A 13,032-nucleotide genomic window follows, 5' to 3' on the forward strand; every position below is an offset into this window, starting at 1 on the left:
ATTTATAGATTTATATAATATTTTAAATTATATTAATAATTTCAAATATTTTAATAGTAAAATTATGTTTAGAGCTTTAACTAGACAACTATAGAGAATTCATCATTAAAAAGGATTAAGAATCATTTAAAGCAGTTACAAGAACAATCTAAGCTTAGTGACTGAAATATTTTATCAATAGAATGTGACATTTTATAAAATACAGATTAAGCCCAAATTGTTGATGAATTTTCCTCAAATAAATGTCGTAAAATAATTAGAAGTTAAGATAAAAATGCTTTTATCGATCAATCAAATAAATAATTGTAAAATGTATTATTATATTAATTTGCATTTTATATTATCTAAATAAATACAGTTTGCTTACTTGAATAATACTTTTTTCAAGCTATAAATTAAAATAATGTTTTTGTACAAATTAATTATCTTAAAAATGTTAAATGAAGTATTCTTTGTAAATATTTTAATATATTAATTTAAATATTAGGTACGTTACTGCGTTTCACTATTAAATAAGTGTATAGATATAATATAATAGAAAAATATCTTTTTATATTATAACCGTTAAAGTTTATCAAGTAGTATATGATCAACTGTGGCGGAATATGACTCAAAATCCAGTTTTGAAAAGAGCTGATTTATAAAATTTTGAGGCTTTAATCAAGAATCAGGTGATTTTATTTATTGATATATTTATTGCTTTTCAGTCATTTTGTTATTGTGTAGATATTTTCGTTGTACTACAGGCGCTGTTATTTCCAAGTTACGATTCTGATCGGACACCAGATTACGTTAACCCAAGGTGCTCAATTTGGTAAGATGGCCCTATGTGATTTTCAAATAACTCTATAACTTTCGTCTTAATAATCATTCAATACTATACAAATGTAATTACAGACAAAAATCAATTTGAATTGATGAAGATTTCAATCAGAACTCAATTAAAAAACTTGTGATTGTTTAAAGAACATGAACATTATCTTATTTATTGGATTCTATAACATATTTCCTGTTGGAAACGTCGTAATATACAGAGATGCACATAAAAGCACAATGTGCTGAAATTTTACAGCTATTGCATATTTTGTTCCGAAAAAAAAAAACCATGACACAATTGGAATTCGAAACTCCAATGAATATCAGCAGGTGAAATAGATGCTCCAAAATTAAATATTAAATTATTGAAATTTTATTGCTTCCTTGTCATATATTTTATGCGATATTATTTGTAAAATATGGAAGTATTGCTATTTCGTGCTCTTAAAAAGCTTTTAAAAGAAAAGTGCATGTTAAAATAAGCTCTTCAGCTTTCAAATTCAGTTTCGGAATAGTTTAAAGTTTCAACGAAAAGTTATTAACTATGTGTCCTATAAAACACCAACTTTGAGACCGCGAAGTACATGTGTTTTGATCATATTTTTCAATATTTGTTCAAAATATATTTCGAAAAGCCATTTTGGCTTGACTTAATTCTCACGAAATTTCTTTTTATTTATCTTACTTAGCATAATTATCGGGGGGGGGAGTCCCTATCTAACTGCATATTTCAGAGCACTAAAAAAATTCCTTTCACACATTCATTCCTTTCCTTGAGATCACGAATACAGAGAATTTAAGACGTTCTATTTTAGGTTTTAAAATGGAGATTTTACTAGCTATTAAGCATCTTATTATCTTCATTGCTCACGTCTACAGAACAATTCGATTTGCACCCAACATTTTAACATCTCAATTCAATTTTTTATATATTCCAATTAGAAATATCGTGAGTTTCGTAACTGTAGAATATTTTTTAATCGTTAGATCAAAGAAATTAAAATTTAAATGAAATAAGTATAATAATGTATTAGGTGAGACAATGTTATTATTAAATGCACTAAAAATGTTGATAATTCTTTTATTCAGAAAAAGTAATTAGAAATATTTCACTGTATAGTGTATTATACATCATTAAAGTTCTCCTATTCAAAAATTGCCTACATCTGTAACCATGTATCAGAAAAGTATGAAACTTTGTTGATGTCTTCGCTAAGGGAAGGAAAAAGCATTCTGTAGAACAAAATTAGTTGCAAATATAAATATTAGAAAGCACGTTTGGTTTCATTTAGTTTAGTCATATTAACGTTCCATTTGAAAGTTGCACGATACTTTTTTAAGTAGAATCTCCTAATTTCGAAAGGTGATCAAATGACGAAAATCTTGCTAATTCAAGCCAGATCGCCTTTCTCAAAACTTTCAACATACCAACGATTGTAATATTACTGTGAAACTGTATTTGGATATTACTGTGTGTGTGGTAGCTAGCGTCTATGAAAAATTTCTATAATTTGAAGCAGCAGCCATTATGAAAGTAAGAAATATTCGCGCAGAATTTATTTTCAGTCTTATCACCATTTATGATATTTTTAAATGACCGAAATGCCAATTTCTTTGTTAAATTGTTTTTATCAAAGTATTGGCTCCACACCACAGAAATTTCAGACTTGGAATAGTTTCAAACATATTCTATAACTACTAAAGCCTCCAAAAATTAAAAAGAAAAATTTCAGGAAGCAAGATGTTATTTGTTTACCTGGGGAGAGGAATAAAATCTCTTTCTACGAAAATTATACAGGAATTAGTATCAAATAAAAGGGAAAAGAGTTTCAAAATTTCAAATTAGCATCAATATCCGTAACAAGTTCTTGACGAATATTTGTCGGTTTTATTGCATTTACTGCATCTATTGGAAGGGCCAAAAAATAAAAATGTTTACTACGAATTTCTTTTCTCGGAAACTCTTTCCACGAGTAATATTTAAGGTCATATAATTAAACTTCTTACTTTCTCGTATGCATTGTATACAAAGAGAAATTATTATTATCGTCAAAGAAAATTCGAATTCGAGATTTTGATGAATCTTTACATTTCGGACCTCCCTTAATCCGAAAAACATAATTTTGAAATTTCCCTGAACACGATAGTTCAAAAACTCTTTGAATTAGATGTATGAAATTTGGTATGTGGACTTCATACCAAATTTGTAGCTTTCTACCAAATTTTGAACAAAATCCATTCGGAGAAAGTCTGTCTGTTTGTTTGTTCGAACATATTTGTTAACACAATGGTTTCAAAACAAGGAGCACAAAATGAATAAAATTTTATGCATAGATTTGTGAAAGTTTGATGTTCGAACACTCCTTTGCGGAGGTTGTTATATGGCTTATGAAGACCATCACAATATTCCCCCACCAGTGAGTCGGTGGAGTTTTATCGCGCCAAGCGTTATGGCGGCTGACGGCGAGTGTGTGTGAGTGGTTGCTACCGGTAGATGGCGCCACGACAGTTGCAAGAAGGATGCGTTTGTTCAGAACCGGAGTCACCAATGTGCAAGTTTGAGGTTCGAACTCACAATGTTAGGGTTCCTAGCCGAGTAACAAAGCTACTAGACAAAAGTGTATACTCCTTTCCGGTGCTTGTTATCTGGCTTATGAAGTTACCACCACAGATTTAACATTTAAAGTTTAGGTATGCACCAAATTTAGAACCGAATCTGTCAAAGGGTTGCCCGTCTATCGATTGGTACTATCACAAGTTTGTAAAAGCAAATTCTTTTTCTTGTGTATATGTTATAGTAACACCCTATGGATCAATCGTAAAAAAAAAAAAATCATCAAAGATCATCCTTTAATAGACTTTTACATAACTATTGTTCGTCAATGCTTACAATGATTGGTCGTTAATAATACATAAGTACATTTATCGTAGAGTGTGCGAGAAAGTTTCGGGAAGACCAGTCCCACTGTTTATTATTATTATTATGATTATTATTTATTGAATGTTTTTTTCTCTCTATTTTTATAAATCATTCATAAGGCTTTCACTTTTTCTAATGAATGATTGATTCTAAAGTCAGTTCTGAATAAGGGAACTTTAATGATGGACATACTAGTGAAGTAGTTATGCAAGAATAATGTTAACAATTAAATTGAAGATATCGGATATAATGAGACAAGGCCAAATCTATCGATATTTCTATGAAACCTAAATTTAAAAAAATAAAATGAAATCATTTGATGTCTCCAATATTCTTGTCATTTAATACTGTTACGAAGAGTCATCATGGACAACAAAAAGTAGAAAAAATAATAAATGAACACATTTAAATTAGTACATAGAAACTAAAAAAATTAACTAATTAGTTATAGAAAATAATAATGATATTCATTCTCATATTTATTCTCTTATCTTTATTATCATTCTGATCTTACGAAAATTCCACTGCGTTTGTTTAACTTAAATATATGGAACTGTGTGCAAAACGAATACAGTTTTATAGTTTATATAGAGCAATATATTTATCGTATTTATATTATCGTGTTTATATTATCTAATATATTTATATCATGTCGCAGCATTACACTTATTATGAAAATGGGATCAAATCACATGATGTCCCACTTTCGTAGTCAACATCACTGTGCACGTCATTTAATATCTAACTGTATATTGTTTATAAACAACACCGTAAGCAAATGGTACAGGATGTGCAGCATATTTCAAAATAGAACGGGCTAGGCGCACTTGACATGTATCACGTGAGCATGAGTTGACTGTACTTTTCACAAGCATAGATAATGTGCCAAATGTAAATATCTTGAATGATTTGTACACCAATTTCAGAAAAACAAACTTTTTGTCTTCCTTGAATTCCAAATAGGATATTTATAAAAAAATGAATGAAATATAAGTTAATTACGTTCTTAATAATTAGAATTATATTTTTTGAGAAATCATACTTCTTTCATCAAAATTCTATTGTTTAAATGTAATTAAAATTAAAAGATTCGATGTTTTGTAAAAAAAAATTCTCATCATTAAGAAATTTTAAAAAACTAAAGTAAATCAACAAATTACGAATTAATAAATCATTTTGTTGATAAATAATATTCGAAAAAATAATATTCGATAATAGTCGAACAAAAATTGCATTACTTGAATTATTTTTTATTCTAAGTAATAATAAAATTTACACTGTTTACTCATAATAAAATAAAAGAAATAATACTCACAGAATTTTTTATGTAAAATGCATTATGTGATACTTTTATTTGGCAACGATTTAACATCCTAAGTCAAAAATTGGAATATTTTTCTTCTATTTTTTTCCTACAGTTATAATCTTTTAAAAAATGGATTTTACCCATAATATGCTCATGAGTAAGAATTTTCTTTACATGTTGAATGTTTTTAAATAGCGTGTATTAGTCATTTTACCATTCTTAAAATTGTGAATATTTATTTATGGTCATCAAAGATGCCAAACACAGAATTATTTGTTAAAGAAAAAAATAACTGGCCATCGGAATGATTGAGCAAAGTTTTTCTCAGCATGCATTTCTTTAACTGTGTGAATGATCTATTGTAATTTCAAATAAATAAGTATCACTCGATGTCTCTGTTATTAATTTTTTCTTTTTAACAAAAAAAGCTATCATTTGTTATCGTTTTGAGTTCCATCGACAAGCATGAAGCCACCATTTTAGCCCAAGTATGAAAATATATCTATAAAAACATAAACATTTTACAAATGAAAAAAACAACAATCGAAATGTAATAAAGATGCGAGTGATTAAATTTCTCTGAAATCGAGATTTTTATACCAAAATATTAACTGATAAAAAATACGTTGAAACAAGCATGGCATAAAATCTGCTAGACCAAAATAATATTCACATCATTAAAAAAAAAAAAAAAACTTGGTGTGTAGTAAAAAGAAGAATCATGAGCAAGCAATGATAAAATTAAAGTATTTCTTTTATTGTATTCCTAATGAATCCATATTTTGTTCTCAAATTCTTCTCAGTACGTATACCATAAGAAAGATTATTTTAATATATGGGTTTATTTCCTAGATAAATATCAAGAATAACGACAGATTGGACCCAACTGAAATTTAGATTTGGGGAATGTAGACATGTTCTACTTCTACAAATCTTAATTTAGAACAATTAAATGTTTCAAATATTGAATGTGAATTTTTATATATTTGGATGGTATAAGGATCTAACTTCTAATTATATTATCTATACCATATTCTCGTTGAAATAGTAAAATCTTTTTAAAACAACCTCTTCCCCCTGTTCCAAAGGAGTTCATAATTGCGACATATGCTCTTAAATAAGACCTAATTCATTATTTCTGAAGCAATCGTTTTTAAGAAACATTTTCAGAAAAAAAAAATTACGTTTTTGCTAAAATTACTGGACTAAATTTCTGGCGCTTGTGTCTGCGTCGATACTTCCTCAATGAGACGTAAAGTAAGCAGCTCTACAATATCCAGCGAATGTTCTTAATTAAAATAGCGCAATATTTATAGAAATTCACCCACAAATCTTTTAAAATGTCTTGACTGGGATTCTTCGCCTCTTCATTACAACTGAAGCCTTATTCGAAAAATTCCATATTTAGCATTTACAGATGAGTAGATATTTTGTATAAAAATATATCAGTAGTCTTGATTACTTCATATCAGTTGTAAATGTCCCATGTAAAGAAAAAATGTAATACTCAATGAAAATGTAAAAATTATGACTATGTGGTATGTATGGACGGATTAAAGCCTGATGGCAATATTGTAATTTCTATATGTATCTTATAAAATCAAGAATTTTAGAAGCATATTTCAATCCGTTGAATTTGTATAAATCAGCTTTTCAAGGTGAAATTTTGGTAGTTAACTTTTCCATGAGAGGAGTTTGGTGCAAGAAGTCAAAATAAAAATTTGCACTGATAATTTCATTTCTACAGAGTCACTAAAATATTTTTAAGATCTAACCCGAATTCGTGTTAAACTTTAAATAATTTATTAATGATGAGCCCAGACAATGAACATGCCGATCACTTTTTCGAAAATTGTTTCTCTTTCTGGGAAGGCAAAATTAATCTGCCTACTCTTTCTTAAAATAATAATAATAATAATTTCGTTAAAGAATTTTAGGCTAAGCACCTGTCAAAACTATTGGATGGATTCCGAAACAGAAGTATTTTATTGGATCTATTGATCCACATTCACTTCATGTAAATATATATATGTAGGGATTGCAATACCGGACCAAAATTTCAATAACGGTATTCGGTATTTTTTAGATCTTAATACCGGGATACCGGTTTTAATACCGGTATTAGAAATTTTAGAAAAAAAAAAAAAGAAACAAGACACAGGTGTTTCTTTGTTTTATTTGCCAGTTTTATAAGAGAGTGTAAATATCACAAAAAATAATATGTCACTTATAAATTATAACAGTGTATAAAGAATCATAAAAAAGTAAAGAAACAACTTATTTATTTAAATCGCAAAAAAATTGTAAATATCACTATTCAGTCTGTGATACTGATACAAATTTTTGAAATGTGATCTTAAAAAACATAATGCATCCGTTGTACTGTCATTAAGCCTGAAAAGTAATTTTGTGCAAAAATTACTAGCTGTCGAAAACGCTCTTTTGGCATCTATGATAGTTAGTGGTACTGTTAGCAATGCATGATATACTTTTTCCAAGTATTTACCTCTAACTCCCTCATCTTCAAATAAATCGATTTCTTATCGGATGGTTTTGGATATAGAAGATTTCTGTATTGTATTTTGGTTCGTTAAAATTTTCTTATTTATCGCTAATTCTCATTTTTGTTCAAGAGACAATTCCTTTTCACTGTCGACATTAGTGTCATCATAATCTTCGATAACTGAACCGAATTCTTCTGAATGTGGATAGGTTTGTTGGTAAAAAAATGTTTTAGAAAATTTACTATAAACTTGATCAGATTTGAACTGGTTAGTCTCTTTTCTTCTTTTTCCTTTTTAAAATCATTATAATTATGTAAATACCGTAAGACATTTTCTATTTCGGTATGCCTTTCTTCTGTGCGATTTTTCAATGTAATATATAATTCTTCAGATAGTAATGTGTGCTGTTCTTTCATGACTGCAACATGAAATTTATTGTTGCATTAGCTGCTAATAAATTAAAATCTCTCCGACATAATGCCTCTATAGTCAGTTTTATTGGAAGTAGATCTGATATAGTTCTGGATATTAAGTCGAATTCACTATCTGAAAAATCAATTTACAGGTTTAAGTCGATTATTTTTGGATTGGATTTCTAAATTTCAAAAATCGTTCCATCATTAGGAGTAAACTGTTTCAATATGTCCAAGAATCTATTATTAACATATATTATGTTTCATTTTCAGTTAGTATATATTTTTGTAATATGGCATTTTTTGTAGGGGAACGTTTAAATATCTTAACAATTTTTCAAACTTTATGAATTATAGGAAACAATTCTTGATGGGTTAATATTTAATCCACATTAGCAATATCTTCTTCAACAATTACATTGTCATTATCTTCATTGTCAATATCACTCTCACTCTTACTCTCTTCAAAATTTGAATCCGAAGTTTCTATATCCACAGTATTTGGATTCTTCTGTTCTTTATTTTTTTTTTGGTATAATACATCTATTACTCCTAATTGAATTCCATGAGCATAGCACAATTGCTGATTTGCACCAATACACTTTCCAACTTTCTTCATAACTGCTGCTCCATTAGTCGTTATGGATACAATATCTTCTTTCAGGAATAATCCATGTTTCGCTAATTTAGATTTAAGCATTTAATTAAGCCGTTAATTAGCTAATTAAATTCACCCGTTAGGGAGACATAAAAACAAAAACGTATACTATTTTGCTATGTTAGCGACCCTGAACATATAATGGAGACAATTTTAAAAATTTCTAGTAAATACCGAAAAACCGGTATTTAAACTTGTGAATACCGGTATTACAAAATTGTACAAATGCCTCAAAATACCGGTATTCGGTATCCCGGTATACCGGTATTGCAATCCCTATATATATGTTTATATATGTAAATATATGTTTATATTAAATATTAATATTAATTAATATTTAATATAAACAGTCCATTGTTTACTTTTCCCGCTTATAACATTTCACATCACCCAACACATTAAATTGCATATAAAATACACTTGAACAATAGATAACTATGCTTCTTTAATGTATTTTTAATAGAGAACTATTGGCCAACAATGTCGCTACAGTCCACCCGACAGAGGCTTATGATCTGTCCAGCCTGCTGAATGGTGAAGGGTTGTAATGATGATCATCTCAAATTTTAGCAAGATCTTTGTAACTTGTTGTAAATTGAACGGGATATAAAAACATTGTCAAATTTCATAGAGCGATTTTCTATGCAGATTACTATTCTGACTACGTACATTTCGAAGCAAATAGTCGCCTGTATAACTGACAAAGTTGTTGCGATAGAAAGTTTATTCAAGAGTAACTAAAATTACTCATATATTATTAAAATTGATATTACAATATTATTCATATGCTATTATTCATACTGAGGCTACCATTTTTCGACGATTCCAAGGGGAGAAACACGAAGGATGAGCGCACTTTCGGAATTCTTCATCATTTGGCCTTGATTTCTGCCCTATTATCGATACTTTTTCGTTCATGTTTTTTTTTCACGTATATGCCAGTGCTATTGTTTCTGACTCATTTATTTTAACTCAAAATTGCGTATTGATTGATTATATGGTAATTCAAATGGCCAAAAGGCTTTCAAGAGTGGCACGAAGAATATTCTATGTAATATTATCTAATGTAATCGAGCTTATCTATCGCTGTCAATCTCAAAATATTATCAGAAAATTCAATAATAAAAGAAATGTTTTAGCATAAAGAAAGTGAAATACAAATCTTAAGAACTGTTCCTGCAACCTTCCATTTATGCACCATTACTAAATGTTTAAGTCCCTTCCAGTAAAAAAAAAAAAAAAAAAAAAAAAAAAAAAAAAAAACTTCTCTAAAATATTTTGTTATGAATTAGTATCTTATCCCGATAATATTACGAGTTATTCACAGTTTTTACGTCTTTTAAGTTCATTCCAAGTTCACCTTGTGTAAAACATTTCGCCCTTTCATCTTTCCTCTCGCTACTATATTTGAACACATAACTCACCACTATTTTGAACTAAATAAGCGCATGCAACTCAACACAAAAGTTTTGAATCTGAGAATGAACGATAGCTGAAAACTTAACAGGCGCCTCAATCTCAGGAGACACCCGAGCACATGTCGAATCTGATTGGTTTGTCAGATCAGTGAATTGAAAATCGATAAATTCGTTTCCCGCCAATTTTACAATAACCAATTTTTATCTGTGAAGCGGTAAGCATTATTCCGTATTGCAAGGATAAGAAATAAACATGGAATTCAAATGTGCGTTATGCGGAACTGAATTTTATAAAAAACGCAGTTATTTTAAACGCATTTTATATATAAAAAAAATTATAATATTTTCTTCTTAAATATAGAAATAAGAGCTTCTCCCTGCGAAGTTATTGCCTTAAGTTCCGAACACATATGTTAAAATGGATCCAGTGAGAGTTTTGTAGATCTGTGCATTTCATTTTTATTGAAAGACAACATTTATAAACCTATATTATAACAGAAATACAGAAATAAGAGCACACTTGGAAACATGTAGCAGACCCTGATTTCTTCTATATCAGCTTTATTATAAAACAGATGTGAGTGTAAAATTTTATTCAACTGAATTACAAAACAAAATACTCCAGTACTGATATCTATTCCCAAATTAATTTCGCCAAAGTACGCATCTAATTACCAAAAGGAAAAATAAATAGCCAACAGAAGATTTCCCATGACGTATAATATGAAGTCATGTGATCGAACGAATCAATCAGATTCGACTTGTGCTCCGGTGTCTCCTGAGATTGAGGCGCCTGTGAAAACTTATGAGGAGGAAAAGAGTCAGATAGTACTGTCTCTAGCAGACTTTTATTCCTATCAAAATTTAAAATATCCAAAAACGCTTTACTTATTGTTAGCGCTTTTTTAACTTTCTCGTATACGTAGTATATAGGAAGTATAGAAATCGTCAAAAAATTCGAACTCGAGATTTTGATGAATTTCAACATTTTAGACCTCCCTGAGATCGAAAAACACATTTTTGGAAAATGTTCGTCTGTCTGTGACAAAAAATAACCAAAAATGCTTTGAGCTAGACTGTTGAAATTCGTATACGGTCTTTATACCAAATGTGCAGATTTCTATTGGATATTGAGTAAAATCTGTTCAGAGGAAATTCGTCTGTCCGGGTGTTCGAACATAAGTTAACAAGATAACTACAGAACGAAGTGAGCTAGGGAGATAAAATTCCGTATAAAGATTTAACAACTTTAGAGTAGTCAACACTTGTCAAATTTTGGGGCCAATCTCACAAAGGTTTCTGTGGTGGTAACTTCATAAGCCAGATAGCATGAAAGGAGTATACACTTTTGTCTAGTGGCTTTGTTACTCGGCTATGAACCCTAACGTTGCTGGTTCGAACCATAAACTTGCACAGTTTGCTTGTCTGTCGTTTTGAATTTTTGGAAACACGTAAATGCACTGACTTAAATATATCAAATTTGATATGGCATTTTATGACTACAAATGCAGTTTTGCTTGAAATCTTTGTTTCAATAAGTTGAGAAAAATGTATCTAAAGCATAAATTTGATTTTTGAATATTATTTACGTTATGCCACGAATTAATCGCCAAAGACTCGATAGATTCAGTGAAAATGCTAACTTCACGCCAAAAGTAAATATTCGGCAACTAGCGCCTATGTCATGCAAGGCCTTCTCTGGCATGATAAGTTTATTAGAGAGCATGCGAGGAAGTTTTTGAGTGACCACTCTCGCTGGTTTCTTCAAATTTTTTAATAATGTTTATGATGTCCTTTTTTTAACCAAAACTTGTATTTTCAACTTATAATAGTTACCTTTTTCCAGTGATATACAGAAAGTACACAAATTTCCTAACATCGGTTCAGCTACACCATTTGTAGTACTGTACCGATGTAGTACTGTGTGTGTGTGTGTGTGTGTGCGCGCGCGCGCTCTACAGACTACACCATTTGACCTAATGCTACCAAACTTTTCACATCGAATTCGGATTTCAGTTTTCAGAATGAATATTAAAAGTATCACATAAGAAATCTTGAAGAATACTAAAGCTATAAATAAAAGTCACTGTCGGATTGTTATTTTACAATCCGAATTATAATTCTGTCCTTAATGCTTGGCAAAGCAGTTTAAGAAAATCGAGCAAGATGTTTTTTTTAAGAATCCTAAAAAAAATAATAAATATCGTATTTTAAATGTTAACGTGTAAACAACGACGAATTCTGCATTGCTTTGAGTAGAAATTAGATTTCATTGTTAAGAAGTCAGAAATAACAAAGATGTATCATCTCTTATAACATTTCATTTTTGACAGAAAATAAGAGAAATACATAATGAGAGGAATAGAATGGTGTAAGACTTTCAAAATACTAGAATGAAATAGAAGACTATCAAAATATTCAACTGAAGATTAAGATCAAGTTACAAAAAAAATTTTTGATTAAAATTTTTAGCGACCATTAATCCCGACGAAGCAGCTGATCATAGAAGGCAACTAGTGTAAATAAGAATCAGGAAAATTTTCTGATATGCCACCTTTTCTTGATGCCGAAAGCAGGTGCTTAATTTGTTTAATGGTTAATCTACATCATAGACAAAATCTAATTTTTCTATGACTTCTGCTCTTATGTAAGATTTTTGTGGTGACGTCTTTCAGTTCTTTTTCATGAAAATTCTGCAGAACATAAAATAAAACTTCAGCAACAGAAAATATTAAATAATCTTGTCATCAGGAAATGCGAATTTGTTGTTAATGTTTTTTAATTTATTCTTGAACTATTATTTCATGCCCCAGGAGCATTTTGGACTTACATTTTTGGGAGAGGGATAAGTTTTGCATCAATCATTTCTTCATTATAAGAAATCATACATACTATTGTAAGTTCAAATTTACAAATACTTTTGCTAAAAGAATAAGCAGTTGAAAATTTTCGATGATTATATGAGCCTAAAAACGATTTTTAAACGAACTAATACTT

The sequence above is a fragment of the Argiope bruennichi genome, chromosome 2, assembly GCF_947563725.1.
Source record: "Argiope bruennichi chromosome 2, qqArgBrue1.1, whole genome shotgun sequence".
NCBI classification, from domain to species: domain Eukaryota; kingdom Metazoa; phylum Arthropoda; class Arachnida; order Araneae; family Araneidae; genus Argiope; species Argiope bruennichi.